The sequence below is a fragment of the Prionailurus viverrinus genome, chromosome B3 (assembly GCF_022837055.1).
Source record: "Prionailurus viverrinus isolate Anna chromosome B3, UM_Priviv_1.0, whole genome shotgun sequence".
NCBI lineage: Eukaryota > Metazoa > Chordata > Mammalia > Carnivora > Felidae > Prionailurus > Prionailurus viverrinus.
The window spans coordinates 30524772-30543225 of record NC_062566.1 but is presented as its reverse complement, the minus strand read 5'-3'; the positions used below and the strand labels follow the sequence as shown (position 1 = coordinate 30543225).

At 58.2% G+C, this 18454-nt stretch overlaps 1 long non-coding RNA gene across 12 annotated transcripts; it reads right to left on the bottom strand.

Moving 5' to 3' along the window:
* Window positions 1-2132: 2132 nt before the first annotated feature.
* On the bottom strand, window positions 2133-16809 carry LOC125168978 (uncharacterized). Of its 12 annotated transcripts, none has more exons than XR_007153372.1 (6): window positions 13925-14546; window positions 12353-13409; window positions 11631-11733; window positions 4225-5842; window positions 3831-3981; window positions 2133-2528 (listed from the first exon to the last, which is right to left on the bottom strand). It is a non-coding gene; the product is annotated as an uncharacterized LOC125168978 (long non-coding RNA). The 12 variants fall into 12 exon arrangements; XR_007153373.1 differs by having other exon boundaries at window positions 2133-2457; XR_007153370.1 differs by lacking the exon at window positions 2133-2528 and adding an exon at window positions 16362-16809 and having other exon boundaries at window positions 2554-3981; window positions 13925-14182.
* Window positions 16810-18454: the final 1645 nt, after the last annotated feature.

Here is an 18454-nt window from a genome sequence, read left to right as displayed (position 1 = left end):
GTATGTGGGCCTACAGGGTGATCGACACCCATAGGGCCCTCACCCCCACCCCCGACCCCCTCCCTCCAGGCTGCCGGTCAGGCTGGGGAGCCAGAGAGGCAAGGTGAACCAGACGAGTGACCGGCTCACTGCGATTGTGGTCGAATGCTCAGGAAGCACAGGGTGGTCTCAGCACGAGGCAGAGGGCCTGGCTTGGCCGGAGAGGCCTGAGGGACGGGTAGGAATTAAGTGGGCAAAGTGTTGCTGGCCCAAGGAATGGCAGGCACAGAGACCCTGAGACCGGCAACGCGGGGGGCTGACCTTCCGGGACCTTCAGGACACAGAGGGAGGGGTCACGAGGGTAAAGAACTTGTCCCAGGGGCCTTGAAGGCCAACCAAGAAATAGTTGGGGGGTCGTTATCCTATGGGGCAGCCCTTGATGGGTTTTAACCAGCCGCATAATCAGCTCTGTTTTTTTAAAGGGTCCCTTGGTTGTTTTCTGAATGATAGATCAGAGGGGCAGGGGTGGGCAGGTGGGGGACAGTGGTGGCTCCTGCTTGAGGGTCAAGCTGAACCAAGCACGTCACCTCATCGCAGTGACGTTCCTAAGGACCTATCGGCTAATTAAGGCAACCTCATGATGGACAAAGTTTATAGACGTGGAAGTAACCCTAAAAGGGCAGAATGTCCTGTCGCCCTGGCAGCAAATGCATGGCCTGGGGTCCTGTGGCTCTCAGTGCTGTGCGCTGTCCCCCCCCCCCGCCCCTCTGCGGGTCTGGGAAGAGCCGGGCCAGAGCCGAGGGCAGCCTGCGCTGACTGCAAAAGCGGCACCCCCTTTCCCTCCTCCCCCTCTTCACATCGCTGTGAGTCACTCTTCTGAGCAGTCCCTTGTGTTCCCCTCAAGGTGGCTTTGAAATCCACTTGACCAGATTATACCAGTATTGAAGAAGATGCCGGTGTTTCTGCTTCCCTGCCTTTGCCCTGGAGGTTTCCTCCGCCAAGATGGCGTCTCCTCCGCCAAGAGGGCCTCTCCTGGTCCTGCCTTGGCCATCTGGTGATTGGCGGTCAAGTGGAGCTCCAGTTGCCTGATCCCTTCTCACCCCACCCCCACCTCCTTCCTTACCCCTCCCCCCAAGCCTGGAAGAGCCCAGGGCCAAGGGAGATGCTCAGCGGTGCCAGCTGCACGGGGGTGGGACTTCTCTCCCTCCAACCCCTTGCAGCGTCAGCTGGGCCAGACCCTCTGCCCTGGCCCAGAAGGCCTCTGGCTGGCCTGGGCACTGAGTCTGGGGACAGGCGCCCTCCCCCCACCCCCGTCTGGCCCTCCCTCAACTGTTCCCACCCCCTTACGGGACACAGCAGGACTGAGATCCGGGCCCCAGTGTAGGGTAAGGGCAGAGGTGTCCCAAGCCCCGCAGTGTGGGCGGGCACCATGCTTCCAGCTCTGTAACGTCTGCTCTTTTGCCACAAAAAGCCCTCGGGGAACTCATGGGGAAGCAAGGGCAGCGTCCGGGGATCCCTGGGGCGCTCGACCCAACACCACCTCAGAGCATGAGAATCTCTGCCACCGTGTCCGACCTCCATTCTGCGAATGAGGAAGTGGGGGTTTCAGGGGCCGTCGCTCACTTTCTGCTGAGTGGAAATGAGCAGAGGAAGAAGCCAGGCCTGCTCTTTATATTGCTTCCTCCATCATGAGGAGGGAGGCAGGAGGAAACCTCCAGGACCCTGTCCCCCTCAGCCAGCCCGTGGTGACACCCCCAGGACCTCAGCACAGCAGCCCAGGCGAGGTCTGGCACGCAGCTACGGGCCTCTCTGCCCCATAGAGCGCCCTCGGTACCCACGAAAGCATCCGCTTGAGAAGCTGATTCGGGGCTAGGATTCGCTTACCCCGAGGCTCCTTGGTTGGGGCTGTTGAAGTCTTTCCCGGCCCCCTCCCCAGCCCCATGACGGCCCTGCCCACCCTCCTGGGGTCCCTCCCACCCCAGCACTTTATCACCACTCAGACTGGGCCTCTCTCCACCCCCAGGTTGTGGCGCGTGGTGTGGGAAGAGGGGGTGACAAGTGGGATTCACAGGCCAGCCGGTCCTGGCGGGGGCCTCGCTCACCAACACCCACATCACGCAAACGTATTGCTCAGAAAACATCGGAAATGCGCTGATTCATAAATATTTAATGCCCTCACAGAGGAGCAGCCCTGGGGGGAGACGGAGGGAGTGTCCCGAGAGGCGGTTAACTGCCTCCGGGACAGAGGAGGCCAGGCTCTCCCCGGGGGCCAGAAGGCCTCTCCCTCCTCCGGGCCGCTCAGCCGGCCAGGCCCAGCCCTCCAGCCCCTTTCCCCCAAGTGCTGAGCAGGTGGTTTCACTTCCGGGAGCTGCTGCCCGAGGATGGCCCTCCCTGAGCCCCGGGGAGTGTCTGCCATGGGGAGGCTGCAGTCAAGATGGCTTCCAGGCCTGGCTAGTCAGTCGCTCAGCCCTGCGGGCCCTGTAGACAGCCCCAGTCAGGTGGGAGGGGGACCCCCAGCCAGAGAGACCCCAGGGAGGCCTACCTGCCGGCTGTCAACCTCAGGTAGGAGTGGGGGTGGAGGGAAGGAGGGGGAGAGAGAGAGAGAGAGAGAGAGAGAGAGAGAGAGATTGAGAAAGGAGCTAAGGACCCAGCCTCAGCCGGGGACAGTCGATCCCCGGGGGACAGTCACCCCCAGGGTGATGCCGGATTTTTACCCCAGTCTTGGGAAAGCCCCCCCACCCCCGACAAGAAACAGACATGGGAAGGGCCAGAAGGAGGCTCTGGGGGCAAGCACTGCCATGTTTGGGGGAGAAGGCAGGCCGGCTGACTGTTCCCTGCATTTGGGGTGGGCGGGGACAAAGGGAGACACTGTGCACATTGACTCACTGCCCCCCAGCCTCTGGGCCCTGCGTCTTCACACCTGCAGCCCCACAGGCCTCCCCTGGGTCCCCATGGTAGCTAGTCTGCATCCCCAGGGGACTGGCCCCTAGGACAGCATCCTCCCCAGCCTCCTTTGCCTGCTTGTCCCGCTGGGGCTCAGTCCAGGGGAGGCCCGCAGGAGAGGAGCCGGCGGTGGAGACGGGCAGGGGTGTGCCGCCAGCGGTCCCCACATCCTCCATGACCACAGCGTCTCCTCCAGGGTCCGGTTCTCAGCAGGTCCCCACAACACTGCCCCCCCCCACCCCTCCAGCCCAGCTCCCACCCCAGCTAGTCTTGGGGTGCCTCAGCCCGTCTCACGGGTCCCTCCGTCCCGCACAACCCCTCACCCCTCCGTGAGAAACCTCTGTCCTCAGTTCCCTCATCTGAACCCTTGGGGCAAATCCCCTTCCTGCCAGGACCCAACTCCCCGCTCCGCCCTCACTTTCTCTTCCTCTTGGCCCCTCAGAAGAGAGGCAGTGCTGCCCCCAGAGGGGCTGGCATGGGACCGGGGAGAGAGGGCGGCTTCGGGGACCAGGCAGGCCTGGCACCAAGTCCGGCGGTGTCACTGAACATCCACGGGGACTTGGGCCGGTCCCTTAAATTCTCCATGCTTCAGTTTCCTAATCTGTAAGCTGGAGAACAGGGGCAGGAGCCTCCTTGGGAGTTAAGATGAAATTCGACCCTCTGCACACTTGGAGCCCTCACTGTCCTAGAGGTCCACAGCCAGTGGGGGGGGGGGGGACAGCTCCCCCAGGGACTCCCCAGAGTCCCTCCTGTATCCCCTGGGTCCCAACACACTGAGCTCTCCATGGCAGCCCGAGGGGTCTCAGGAGCCCACACCCTCTGCCCCCAGACCTCAAAGCCACAAAGAAAGAAATGACTGTCGCGGTTCCTGATGACAGCCTCAGACCACAGGGAGAGGGCTGACTCACCCCCCAGCTAGCAGCCTTCCCCCCTGCTTCTGCTGGGTTCCATCCACAGGCCACCATGTTGTCACCTCCTCTGTGCCAAGTGCAGGGAGTGGGCAGAACAGCATAAACACGAGGAGCTTGGTTCTCAGCTCAGAGTGCCTGGGTTCCGATCCTGGACAGAGGCTACATGAGAGGATCACCCCATCACCCCCCAGGCCCCGGCACCAACTGCCCGGAATTCAACAGTGGCCCCCTATGAGTGCCCGTTGGTCCTTCCAAGGGATCCTGAACCAGCCTCAGTATTCAGGGAAAGCCATACCGGGCTACCTCTTAATAGTAAAAATAGTAAAATGATCTAACTAACACCACAGAACCGATAGCCACTTTCTCTTATTCCAATCAAAAAAATACTTACCAAGTGCCTACTGTGTGCTAGGCGCTGTGCCAGGAGTGAGATGGGATGAGAAGCAAGCAGAGACCAGGATTTCATCCTTTTCCCAAGAGCGATGGCGGGGCTATTGAATGGGGAGAGGGAATGTGTGACCAAATTTGCATCTTGAAAGGATCCCTCCGAGTGCAGCATGAAGAACATCTGGGTGGGGTTCGATGGGCACGGAGGTCACCGGGGGACCTCACAGCAACCAGATGGGACACCGAGGCCACACGGACTAGTGATGGAGCAGGAGAGAGAGGGCGGATGGAGTGGAGAGATGCCGAAGAAGTAAAATTGTCAGGGCTGAGTGAGGGGGTTAACATGAAATGGTGTGGGAGAGAGAGGGAAGGGCCAAGGATGACACTGGCTTGTGTAAGCAGGTGGATGGCATTGCCATCTAGTGAGCTGAGGAGCCCTGGCGGGGAGGGGCCGCCTTAGGGACCAGGGGTGGAGGGAGGAAGACCCTTTGGTCTTCAGCATATTAAGTTTCAGGTAACGTTGAAGATTCTCAAGAAGACGCCAAGTAGACAGCGTGACATATGGTCACGGAGCTCAGAAGGAAGCCAAGAGACCTGTATTAAGAAGGAAAGCGAGGTGTTACACACAAGGTCAAGGGAGACAAGGACTGAAAAGCGTCCACCGCTGGTAGCGATACAAAGGTCATCGGTGCCTTGGCAAGCGCTACTCTGGGGACACTGGTTGGGCTGGAAACTATTTCATCAAAAAAGTGTTCCCGTCTAGGCTCTCTGCCAGGCGGGAGGTATACTGGGGACCTCAGGGGGGCCGCTCCGCACGTTGTTCTAGCTCCCCCGCCTTTCTGCCAGACGCCTGCTGGTTGGCGAGGCCGTGTGACTAATTCCAGCCAATGCACTGTGAGCGGAACCAGCGGAAGTCACTTCTAGCCCGGGCAGGTGCGAGATACACCACAGCTCGTTTTCCTTCTGGCGGGGGACTGGCCAGGCTCGAGGGGGTGGCCGCCCTCTCAGCCTGAGCCCGGAGTCATCATGAGGAACTGAGCCTCCCCGCCATCTTTCTTTGGTAGTCTCCCAATGTTCGGCCACAGTGTCCCTCACTCCACTCAGTGTCCTGTCTGCAGACACCCTCCTGTTAGTGGCAGCCTCCAAAAAAAAAAAAAATGAATTAACGAAGAAGCTTTTCTCACTGATTGAGGCTTGATGTCCCAGCTGACAAGGGTTCCTGGCACACCGGCGAGCCACAGCCCTCGGGCTGGGAGTCCCTGCTCGGGCAGGTGACAGGGGAGACGGTGTAGGCATGAGATAGCGAGGATGTGCACAAGGTAGGAGGAGGCGACAAGGGTGAGGAAGAGGTGAAAACAAGAGGCAGTGAGAAGCAAGAGCATTGACAGAAACTAACAGGGAGCTTCCGCATCGACGTGGGCTTGCAAAGCAATCGTCCTGTCAGAAGGCGGGGACGTTTTAGGAACGCGGGCTTTGTTGTCAGAAAGACCTGAGTTCATATCACCCGTCTTCCGTGTATTTGTTCTATGACGTCCGGCGAGGTATGGATAATCTCTGTCTAATGTGCTCTCCCGGCCACTGTCCTCCAAATCTTCCCATTGTTCCTTGGTTCCGAAGCGAAGCTGGAAGATACAGGCCGTGCTGGCTGTCACCCCCGGGTCCCAGATCTAGGGCAGGCGTCACCCACGGCTCACAGCATTCTTTGCTAGAAAACCAGATGCAGCCTCAACATCCCTCTTAGCGCAGTGCTCCAAGCGGCCGCCACCGATTCAGCACAGTTGGCTTTGAAGATAAAATGTCCTTGCTGTCTGCAGCCTTCTAAGTGTTTTGCAATGTCACAGGTTAGGCCCCCCTGTTCTTCCTGCCTGGCCTCTCGGCAGTCTTTCTTACTTGTTTTCTTTATTTTTCTTAATGTTCTTAAAGGTTTTTCTTTCTTTTATTTTCGAGAGAGAGAGAGAGAGAGAGAGACCGAGTATGAGCGGGGGAGGGGCAGGGAGAGAGAGGAGGAGACACAGAATCCGAAACGGGCTCCAGGCTCCGAGCGGTCAGCACGGAGCCCGACGCGGGGCTCGAACTCGTGAACCGCGAGATCGTGACCTGAGCCGAAGTCGGACGCTCAAGCGACGGAGCCACCCAGGCGCCCCTTCCTTACTCATTTCATGTTCCTGTGCCTATTTCTGGTGAAGAACCACGGTGAATGGCATCTATCCACTCGTCTGATAAGTGACCCCCACCAGGCAGGAACCATGACTCTTTATATTTAGATGCTTCCCACCTTTCTCTCCGGCACTGCCCACTGGCCCCCGGTGGGTACTCAATGCAGATGAATAAAATAAAGGAAGGGTACCCGGGGGCGGAAAGGGGAAAGATTCTAGGGCTCACACTTTTCCTCTGTAATATGGGATTAGTGCCTCTCTGTTAAGGCGAACAGAAAAGCAGGACCACGCGTGCAAAGCACAGTGTCTGGGATCCAGAACAAAATGAAGGCACGGCGGAGGGAGTTTGCAGGAAGAATACGCTGGGAAGGAGGGAAACCGGAGGCAGATGGGGAGAAGACAACTTCTTAATGAGCCCTGACCACGTACCAGGCACTGTTCTAGGCCCCGGGTGTACTCAATGGTGAAAAAAAAGACAAGCCAGAGGCAAGACAGATCGCCTCCTTTACCTCCGCGCTGGATGCGGGAGCTGCCCCTCTAAGACTCTATTCATTTCCCAGGCCTGTAGGATCAAGGCCAATCTCCTCGGCTTGGCATTGGTATAGTCAGGACAGGTAGGATCATGCTGCAGTAACAACCGCCCCCCCCCCCCCCCCCCCAGATTTCAGGGGATTGCACAAGTTCGTCACTCAGGCAAAGCCACACGCATCTAGGGACGCTCCAGGAATGGTCTTGTCTGTGTCGGCCCCAGGTTTGGGGCTGCTCTGTTCCGGGGCCACCTCCAAACACCATGGCCCGTTTCTCTTCTTGTCGCTGGTGGGGTTGAAACCCCAGTCCTATGCCAGGGCCCTCGCCGGGCCACCTCGGAGCCGCTGCATTTACCCTCCCCCCTGCAGAGAAGACACTGCCCCTCGCTCCTGCCCTCGCCTGGCTGGCACATGCCAACAGAGCCTGGGACTCCGACGCAGTGCGCCAAGCTGTGCCGTGGGATTCAGAAAGGCAGGAGGGACGCAAGGTGTTGGCCACGTTCCCTTGGGACCTCACCCTCTCCACCTGAGAAATGGGCAGAATGGCTCTTGCTGCCCGGGGAGGGGGAAAGGTCGCCCCTTCCTGCCTCTGAGAAGAAGAATAAAAACCCAGCTGGCTGGAGTCTTCACCTCTTCCTGGAGACAGTCCCGACCTGAGGGCAGTTATAGGCCGGGCCTGTGGAGTGGAGAGAAGAAATCGGTCTTGAGGCTGGGAGCTCTGAGCCCATGGCCACTGCGTGTCAGCTGAAGGGGAAGCAGGCCAGGGAGTTCCAACTAGAGGAAGAGGAAGAAGCAAACAGGCTCATGTCCCTGGCTCCCCGCCACGCCACTGCAGCGCGTTAGAGGGGGCACCTGCTCGGTCCCTTCATCCCTCTTCCTCTGGGTGTTGTGGTCGGGCCGGGGGTGAGTAAGCCGTATGGTTCCCCAGTGTGGTCGCGGCCACAGTCACCGGACCCTTGCTTCAGTCCCCTGCCCTGCCTGTGTGGACAAGCCCCGTGACCTCTCTCGCCGGTCCTCCCCCACCGCTGGCGCTCCCCCGGTGGCCTCTGCTTCCCTCGCCCAAGTCCAAGTCAGAGCACGGTCAGCCCCAAACCCCAGCCCGGCCTGGCCCAGCTGGCCCCTAACTGGAGCACAGGGCGCCGCCTGTGACCACATCTTGCAACGTGACTCACTCCATCTGTGGAAAGACTGACACAACTGTAGGTGAGGAGTCATTTCTGCTGATGAGGAAACCGCAGCAACCCAATGGGGGTGAGAGGGCAATCCATCAGGGCCATGGGGACCCGCCCTGAGAACAGGCACGAGGGAGAGGACTCGGGCTTTCGGCTTTCGGGAACCACCAGCCGCACCAGAGAACCGGGGCCAGAGAACAGCCCCGGGGCGCATGGCTGGCCACCTGCTGAGACGTAGCAGGGCTGGGGCCAGGAGGAGGGCTAGACTATTCATAGGCAAGGGTGGGTGCCGGTCAAGGACGCCAACTCTGCCAGGGACCCCCAGGCCATGCATCTTCCGCCCTCTGCGATATAAAGGCGGGTGTGGGGGGTTCTTGGAGGAGGCTGGGCGATCATGAGCGGGAAAGCCTTCTCTGGGGGCTGGGGCTGGTGCCTGGACCAAAGATGGGAGCCATCTTGCCACGCGGGAAGCATCTGTGTCTACTTCTAGAGCATAAGCTCCCGCAGCCAGAGCAGGTGCTCAGGAAATACTACTGAATGGAACCTGAAATCCCAGAGGCCCAACAGCCCGCAGGCTGTGGCCTGGCTCATCTCCGTGCACCTGCACTGGGTGCCTGATCTAGTGCTCGTTTCCAAAGGCCGCAAAGCCCAGCTGAGCCACCTGCCCGATGAGACCTGAGTTTGTTCCCCCGGCTATGAAGGATCAAGCCAGGGCACCGCCCTCTTGTGGGTTTACAGCACCCCCTCCCTCCTCGGAGCTCGGCGCTTGCTTCCAGGACTTGGCAAAGGGTCCGGTGGCGCCTCCTGACGGTCCTTGTACTGGATTCTTTTCCTGTCTTTCTGTTATGTCTCCACCTTCAACATAAGCCATTCCAGACACGGGCTGCGCTGGCCTAGAGACACCACCCCTGCCCCATAGCCACACCTCAGCTCTCCAGATCTTGACACATCGCTGCAAGAGAGGCATTGGGACCTCATTCTACTGAAGAAACCCGGGGCTCAGGAGGCTGTATAATCCACAAGGACGCTAATAAGAGGCAGACTTAGAACAAGGACCCAAACGCTCTCCAAATTCCCTGCTCAGAATTCTCTCCAGACTCCAGCCCCATGAACTAGCTTCCTCCATGGGGTCTCCCGGTGAGGGCCAAAGATGTGAGGAGCCCTCCAGGAGGTACCAAGCAGAATGTAAATACAGGAGAAGACAGCAGTTCACCTTTCAGATCTACAGGTCACAGACCCCCCAGCCCAGGAGCCACATGAAACATGTGGCCCTCTAGCTCCCACGCCGGAGGCCCCCCCAGGAGCAGCACGTAAGGCAGAACTTAGCCATCAACGTGCAAGCCTGACCCCTGGTGACCATAACCTTGAACTGCATGGCCAGCCAAGGGGGCGGAAGAGGTCAAGAGGTTTGACACTGACTGCGGTGCCATAGACCAGGCCAAGTTCTCACCTGCACAGAGCTTAAGGGTTGGGCCGTACCTCTCAGCCTTCCAGGCCAAGTGGCTTTGGAACCTCATGCGGCTAGCTCTTGGGGTGTGCTCATGAATCGTATATCCCAGGCCACCTGACAGGCAAATAGAGTTTTAGCCCTTTCTACAGATAAATAAACTGAGGCCAGAGCAGTGAAAGAAATTCCCGAGTCCAGTCAGTTAGGGAATCAATGGCAGACCTTATACCTGAACCCAGATTTTCTGACTTAAGAGGCTGTCCTCTCTAATTTTCCTAACATCTCCACTCTCCAGGTCACTAAAGGCGAGAAAGCCATAGGAAAACCTAGCCTCTAGGACACCCCACTTAAAAAGTGGATTTATGGGGCGCCTGGGTGGCGCAGTCGGTTGAGCGTCCGACTTCAGCCAGGTCACGATCTCGCGGTCCGGGAGTTCGAGCCCCGCGTCGGGCTCTGGGCTGATGGCTCGGAGCCTGGAGCCTGTTTCCGATTCTGTGTCTCCCTCTCTCTCTGCCCCTCCCCCGTTCATGCTCTGTCTCTCTGTCCCAAAAATAAATAAACGTTGAAAAAAAAAATTTAAAAAAAAAAAAAAAAAAAGTGGATTTATTTAAAATAACATAAGCGTAGTAAAATAAATGCGTTGGGGCGCCTGAGTGGCTCAGTCGGTTAAGGGTCCGACTTTGGCTCAGGTCATGATCTCACGGTTCGTGAGTTCGAGCCCCGCGTCGGGCTCTGTGCTGACCGCTCAGAGCCTGGAGCCTGTTTCCGATTCTGTGTCTCCCACTCTCTCTCTGACCCTCCCCCGTTCATGCTCTGTCTCTCTCTGTCTCAAAAATAAATAAGCATTAAAAAAAAAATTAAAAAAAAAATGAGTGCACTATTTGGGACACACTTACACTAAAAAAGCCTTCACTGTTGGTCTGAAATTCAAATTGAACTGGGTGTCCTGTATTTTATCTGGCAATCCTAGACTAGCCGTCACTCTGGGATGGGAGAGGATGGCAGCTGGTTTAGGGGGCCCCGGGACCAGCCTGGCACCTGGGAGGCATGAAGCAGGAGACCCAGGCAGGGAGAGGGGAGTCCCTGCAGGCGCTGAGCAGGGGAGCGAGGTGCTGGTGTGTTTCTTTCCTGGGGGATTATTTTGACAAGCATGTGGGGGAATAGGCTGAAGGGGAAGCTGCTGAGTAGGGAGGGCCAGCAGGGATGCATGCTATATGATTTGCATGCGGGTTGCAAGCGGGTGGGGGGGGTGGGTAGGGGGTAGCGGTGGTCTCTGGCCGTATTCTAAAATTTTTTTTTAATGTGTATTTATTTTTGAGAGAGAGAGAGTGTCAGAGTATGAGTGGCGGAGGAGCAGAGAGAGAGAGAGAGAGACATAGAGCCCGAAGCAGGCTCCAGGCTCTGAGCCATCAGCACAGAGCCCGATGCGGGGCTCGAACCCACGAACCGTGAGATCATGACCTGAGCCGAAGTCGGACGCTCAACCGACTGAGCCACCCAGGCGCCCCTCTCTGGCTGTATTCTAACTATGTTCCTCCCAGCTCTGCCTCCTCAGACACTCACACCTGGGTTTCCACCCCTACCTCGGACTTCTGTTCCTTTCCTCCTCCCTCTGCCTGTTTTCCTCACCCCCCTGTCTTCCGACTGCCTTGTCCCTGCTCATCTGCAGCAGTCAGATTAACAAAGGGAAGAGGAAGGAAGCCACTTTGCTGTTTTTTCTTTCCCACCTCAACCTCCCCAGCCCTCCCCACCCGGGAGGCGGCGGGGGGGAGGGGGGGTACCCAGCCAAGTGGCCAGTGGCCAGCCTTCCTGAGAAAAGCCTCCCCCTTCCACATGGGCCTGAGAACCAGAACAGGAAAGGCCTCCCGCTGGCCGTCCCCTAGAAGCAGGAGGCTTCTGGGCCCTTGTTCACCCCTCGGGCCGAAGGCTGAAGATACCAGCCCCCCAAGACACAGCCCTACCACCCCCCTGCTGCCGGCAAATGCTTCCTGATGTCCAACAGCCCCACCCCCAACCCTGTTCTCCCGGGGGAATTCTATACTAATTTCCCCTGAGCTGAACCTCAGAGGGAAAGCCGGTCTTTCCAGGTCAGTGGTTTTCAAACTTACCCCCAGATCAGGTCATCGTGAGGGTGGCGAGGGGGGCGCCTCTCCGGGGGGCAACTCCAGGAACCTGTCCCTCATGTCAGCCACAGATTCCATTATCCTTATTCTGTAAACAGGGCTCCTGTGAAATTCTTGTTTTTTAAGAAGGGATCCCCTGCTGAAAAATATTCACCTATATACATCTGAACCCCATGGGTGAGTCTGTGTGGTGATGCTTTGTTCTCTTGTAGGAAGGCTCCCTGAGTTCAGCCCTTCCTACTCCACATCACCATCACCGGACCCTTGCCCCCTCAGCTTTTAGTCCCCTCCTGTCTTTCTCCCCGAAGCTTTAAATTTTTTTTTCAACGTTTATTTATTTTTGGGGGGGGACAGAGAGAGACAGAGCATGAACGGGGGAGGGGCAGAGAGAGAGAGGGAGACACAGAATCGGAAACAGGCTCCAGGCTCTGAGCCGTCAGCCCAGAGCCCGACGCGGGGCTCGAACTCCTGGACCGCGAGATCGTGACCTGGCTGAAGCCGGACGCTTAACCGACTGCGCCACCCAGGCGCCCCTCCCCGAAGCTTTAAATCCTGGTGCCGACTGGCCCTCTCTCCAAAGGTCTCTTTATCAATCCCCACAGCAGCTCCCTAGCACCACATTGGCTGTGGTTTCGCGGCCCATTTTACAGATGGAATCGCTGAGGCCCTGAGGTAGCACAACCCAAAGCGGATCCTGGGAGTCTGACCTTGGATGCCGGCCCTCCCTCGATGGGCAACTGCTGTATCCCCAGCCCAAACTGCTCGCTGGGATCCCCGTCCAGAGAGGAGTCCCCAAGTCTTTGGATGGCCCGGCTCGCACCCAAAGGGAAGAGTTTGCCTCGAGAGCTGGGAGCTCCCTGCCAGCAGCGTTCAAATCAGTGTGGCCCAGCTTCCCCGTGGAGAAAAGAATGACGTTTCCGGGGTTCTCGGCCCGCGTAGCCTCCTCTCTGCAAGCATCCAGGAGCCCGCCGCCTGTCACCTGTTAATGGTAAGAGAGGAACAGCCCCCCATGCTGGGAGACAGCTCCCGGCTGAGACAGATGCTCAGTCAGGGCTGTTACTCACCCACACGCATGCTAAGAGGATATGCAAAGCCCTGCTCACGGCAGTTGATTGGCCCCCCCTCCCCCATACAGCTCTGCTACGTTCCGTCCACTGGGGACCCCAGAGCCATCCGGGGGCTCCCACCCTTCACTCGGCATCACGACCAAAACCACAGAGGCCCAAATGGCACCCACAGAAGTTCAGCCGACCTGGGTCACGCCTGGGCCTCAGGACTGCTTGAAAGCTGCCCAAGTGAGGGGTACCCTCTGGTCCCACCTCTCCCTTTCACAGAGGAGGAAACTGAGGCCCGAGGGAGGCTGGTGACACATGAAAGTTAGGACCCCGGACCACTGGTCTGGAATCAGGGGTCTTTGTACCCTAAACCAGCGCGCCCCACGATAGTCAGGTCCGTGCTGTGAGAGGTCAGAGGAGAGGGACGAATACCCTGGTTCCCACCCCCAGATGGAAATGCTGGCCTTCCCTCCTGACTGAGACACGTCTTCCTCCTCGGATTCTTCTCCATGAGTCAGATAATGGGTAGGTGACTCGGAGCAGGCAAACAGCCATTTCAGGCCTCGTTAGCAGTTGTGAGCACCTACGTTGTGCAGACACTCTTGCTAAGTCTTTGGCTGGCATTTTCTCATCGCTGAGCTCTGCCATTTCTGGCCAGAATCGCTCAATGTTCTCCAAGAGGAAAATGCAAGCTGGTGTCCATTAGTGGCTGGGTGGATAAAGAAAACATGGTCTAGGTACATAATGGAGTACTACTTGGCCATAAAAAAGAAGGAAATCCGGCAACAACTTGGACGGACCTCGAGGGCATTATGCAAAGTGAAATGAGTCAGACAGAGAAGGGCAAACACCACGTGATCTCCCTTACACGTGGAATCTGGAAACATCAAACCCATAGAAACAGGGAGCAGACTGATGGTCACCAGGGGCTCTGGGTGGCTCCGTCGGTTGGGCGTCCGACTTCGGCTCAGGTCACGATCTCGCGGTTCGTGAGTTCGAGCCCCGCGTCGGGCTCTGTGCTGACAGCCCGGAGCCTGGAGCCTGCATCGGGTTCTGTGTCTCCCCTTCTCTCTGCCCCTCCCCTGCTCATGTGCTGTCTGTCTCTCTCTCTCTCTCAAAATGGTAATCAGGGGAGGTGAAGGATGTGTTCGCTAACCTGATTCTAGGAAACATTTCGCAATACATACACGTATCAAATCATCACGTTCTGCATCTTAAACTTACGCAATGTTATATGGCGATAAAGCTGTGCGTGGAACACAGGCGGGGCTTCACCGGATTTTCTTAGCCATGCCCCGCCTCACAAAATCCAAAAGGCCTTGCTTGGAATTTCTGTCGGACAGCCAAGGAGCTTCAATCCTTGCCCAAGGCAGGCAATTCCTGGTCCGACTCCAGGGCCAGGCCTGGCCACGACTCTGGAAGGTGCCGAGCACAGAGCCAAGAGTTAGGCCGCCTGAGTTCTCGTCCCAGCTCTGCCATCATCTGCGAGGCAAGTCATTGTCCTCAGTGTCACTGTTCATTAAATGGGAGGGTTGAAGTCTCTCAAGGATACTTGAATTTATTTTGTGCCGGACAATGCTTTCTTTTCCTTAATTTTACTTATTTTGAGAGACAGAAAGAGAGAGTGAGCAAGCAAGGGAGGGGCAGAGGGAGGGGGAGAGGGAGAGAAGGCCTCTTGGGAGCAGGCTGGATCCACACTGTCATCCCAGAGCCCGACTCGGGGCTCGAACTCACAAACCGTGAGATCACGACCTGAGCCGAAGTCAAGAGTCAGACGCTGAACCGGCGGAACTGCCCAGGCGTCCCCACGCTTTCTTCACATAAAGCTGCATGTGGGCAGTGCCTGGGTGGCTCCGTCGGTGGAGGGTCCGACTTCGGCTCAGGTCGCGATCTCGCGGTTCGTGGGTTCCAGCCCGGAGTCGGGCTCTGGGCTGACAGCTCGGAGCCTGGAGCCTGCTTCGGATTCAGTGTCTCCCTCCCTCTCTGCCCCTCCCCTGCTCACGCTCTGTCTCTCTCACTCCAAGATAAACAAACATTAAAAAATTTAATTAAAAAAAAAATAAAGCTGCGTGCAGAACACACAGATGATCGTGAACCTGACAGAAGCAACAGCCACGCTCTCAGAGCTGGGCACACACAGCCCTCCCCCTCCCCCAAGCTTCACTCTGGTCTGTGAGGCCCCCTTTGGGTCTGTCACCCTGGGATTCGATGGTGGGGGCGGGAGAGGGCGTGGTGGTAAGAGACCGCTCAAGAAAACGAGGATATCTGCGCAGAAGGGTCCAGCGTGCCTTTTTCCCCAGAATAACCAGGGTAGGAAATTTCTTGCCCATTTAACATGACTCTTACAGCTAAGGAGGTGACGGTGCAGGGAGGAGTGCTCCCAGGGCACCAGGGAGTGCTCCCAGGGCACCAGGGAGGAGACAGAGGGGCAGATGGGGCCCCGTAGCACCCTTGGTTCGCAGCCGCGTTTCCCCTTTCCTGCAGGATGTGAGCTCGGGTGCCCCCCCCCCCCCCCACGGATCCCCACGGATATTTTCGTGTGTCGCCCAATCTGCGGAGTGGGCACATCAGGGCCGTTGGAAGGACTGTGGAAACCATGCGAAGGGCCCAGAGCCGGGCCCAGCAGTTACTCCCCAGCAGTTAGGACTTGCCAGCTGTGGTTTTCCGTGTTGTTATTTTGTTCCCTTGCGGTTTGTATGCTCCTTTGATTGGGTGGGGGCGGGGGAGAGTCATAATTCTTAGAGCCCTGGAAACCTCATCTTAGAGATAAAGAAAGAAAGTGAGGCCCGGAGAGAGAGAAGGCCTTGCCCAAGTGCGCGCGGTGAGTCAGAACCGAGCTGGGCTCTGACCCAGGACTGCAGACCCCGGGGGAGCCCTCCCCGAAGGCGGAGCCCACAGCGTGGTTTCCTCTCCCTGCTCAGCCTGGCCCTGGCCTGCGTGGACTCATCCTCCCACAAGCCCTCCGCCCTCCGGCCGGCGGTGCAACCACTCGCCCCTGGGGACGCGTCGGGTTCCTGAGGCCCAATGTGGCCCCCCCCCCCTCGGAGCATATCCTCTCTTCCCTGGCGGGCCAGGGCCTGTAATTGCTCTAACTGGCCCCTGGGGAAGGGGGAGCCTGGTCCTCGTCCACATGAGTCAGGTTTCCAGAGAAGAAACCTCAGGCACAGCCACATCGCACAGCCTCGGCCTCGTCTCCACTCCCCACAAACCACTTCCTGCCCTTTCCTGGCACCACCAGCCCGAGGCTCCTGGCAGCTGCACAGCCCTGGTCTCTGCTGCCCCACCGGTCCCGGCCCACCCCCGGCCCACTGCAGGCCCACCCTCCCGCCCGCGGGCAGGGGCAGGAGTCTGCCCGTCCGGGTGCAGGGGCCACCAGCCGGGGCACCGAGGTCGCGGAAGCCCCCCCACCCCACCCCGAGCTCGGCCTAGCCCCGGCTGTTCATGAACCCTCAGTCACTGTAACTAGAAGGTCCTCATGTCCTCCCTGTCTGCCCACAGCAGAGGGAGGGACGGAGAGGCCAGGGTGGCAGTCCCCTGCCCACCCACCCGGGGCCGGGGCCCGACTACATCCGTCTCTCCGCGCGAGGCGGCAGGAAGGACGGAAAGAGCCCGGGCCTTGGAGTCAGGCAGGTCTGAGTTTGAATTCTGGCTTTGTCCTCACCCTACTGGGACTTGATCTCGGTGACTTCACCTTTCTTAGCCTCGGTCTCTCCACCTGTAAAATGGGGAGTATATTACCTCTCTTCCAGATGGGATGGGGGAAGCAACTGAACCCATACACGCAAAGGCTACACAGGGCCCGGCACACAGTTGATACTTAGCAAACACTAGTGTCCCTGTTCTTCCACAGCGTGATGCCAGTGGCTCTGGTGAGGTGATGACAGGTAGCACAGGGCTGGGTCTTGCCTCCAGTGGGAGTCGAGAGACTGGATCCAATCCCAGCACTGCATCTGACTTGCTGTGTGGCCTCAGGCCGGAGGGACGACCTCTCTGGTCCTCAGTTTCCTCACGCAGAAGTGTGGGGACTAGATGGTTTCCAAGGCCTCCCCTAGCTCTTGACGCTCCAGGACGGGGGCTTGGGGCTGATAGGACAGTGACACTGGGGAGGGCAGAGGTGAACGGGATATAGTTATCACCATCAGCAGGGCGATGGGTAGTCTATCTGTGACTGTGACGCGGGCAGGGCTGGGGAGGCGTGCTCGCTCAGATAGGGCGCCGGAGGCAGCTCCCAGAGGCACAAGCGCTGGGTGGGGAGATGGGCCAGTGCTCCAGACAAGCAAGCACCCAGCACCTCCCTCCACCGGGCCTCCCCGGCCCCTCTCTGGAGTCAGGCCCAGTGAAAGGGCACCACAGGTCCTAAGAAAAACCGAGGACCGTCTCCGCCTTTAGGCAGCTTTTGCTAGGGAAGGACAGACTTCACAGCACGTGATCAATAACGATACTAATAATAACAGCACATCATGACATTTACTCACGGCTCGCCCCAAGCCATGCCTGTGTTGAGCCCTTAATAAGCATCATTTCATTTAATCCCCAACAACCCCAATGAGATCATCACCCCCATTACTTTGACTCTGTAGTTAAAGCGAAACGTAGAAAGACTATAGTCCCCGGCTCTGCGGCCAGCAGCGAGGGTCAGCATTCAGGCTCAGGCTAGCCCCCCCACCCCCCAGCGAGCAGAGGTGCGGACAAAGTGCCAAGGGGGCCCAGAGGACAGGGCCGTTATCTGTGGGGGGTTTGGAAAGGTGTCCAAGAGGCAAGGCCAGTTGAGTCCGTCGCCGACGATACTAGCTGCCATATACATTGGGCACTTGTGAATGTCACGTACTTTTCACCTTCCGGTGAGGGTCTCATTTAGCTCTCGATTCCCATCCGTGTGGTAGGGGTTCGTGTTATTTCTTTTTCACGGAGGCACAGAGAGCTCAAGGCAGGGGCAACAGAGGCCAAGCCGAGAGAGCAGATCAGAACCCGCCAAGCTCAGGGAGGGGCAGTGGCTGAGTGGCTGGAGCCTTAGGCTCTGGGAATAGAGGCTGACAGGCAGGCAGGGCCCAGTCCTGATCCCCCGCCCAAGGGCACACACACACCCCCTGCAGAGCAGACGCAGGTCTTCATGTCACATCAGAACCTGGCGCTCGAGCTTCGGGGCCTCCCTCTCCCCGAGTGGCGCTGTTAGCCATCCTGTGTGTGGCTGATGTACAGCCCCTGAGCGAGCAGACACTGGGGCCCCTAATCCTCTCACACCCAGAAAGCTGGGGAGAGGCTGGGGTGTCCGGCCTGGAACTCGTGCCCTCTGGGAGAGACAGGGACCCTCCTTCTCGCCCTCCTTCCTGAACCAGTAGAGCAATTCCAGTGTGATTCATTTTTGGGAAGACAAAGAGTCAACAAAGCGGGAGAAGAGACTAGGTCTTTGTTTCCCTCGACTGGAGATGACCGGAAAAACAGGGCCGAAAATGCTGAAACTCGGGGCGCCTGGGTGGCTCAGTCAGTTGGGCGACCGACTTCGGCTCAGGCCATGATCTCACAACTTGTGAGTTCCAGCCCTGTGTCGGGCTCTGTGCTGACAGCTCAGAGCCTGGAGCCTGCTTTGGGTTCTGTCTCTCTCCTCTCTCTCTCTCTCTCTCTCTCTCTCTCTGCCCTCCCCCACTCATGCTCGCTCTCTCTCTCTCTCTCTCTCTCTGCCCTCCCCCACTCATGCTCGCTCGCTCTCTCTCTCTCTCTCTCTCAAAAATAAATAAACATTAAAAAAAATGCTGA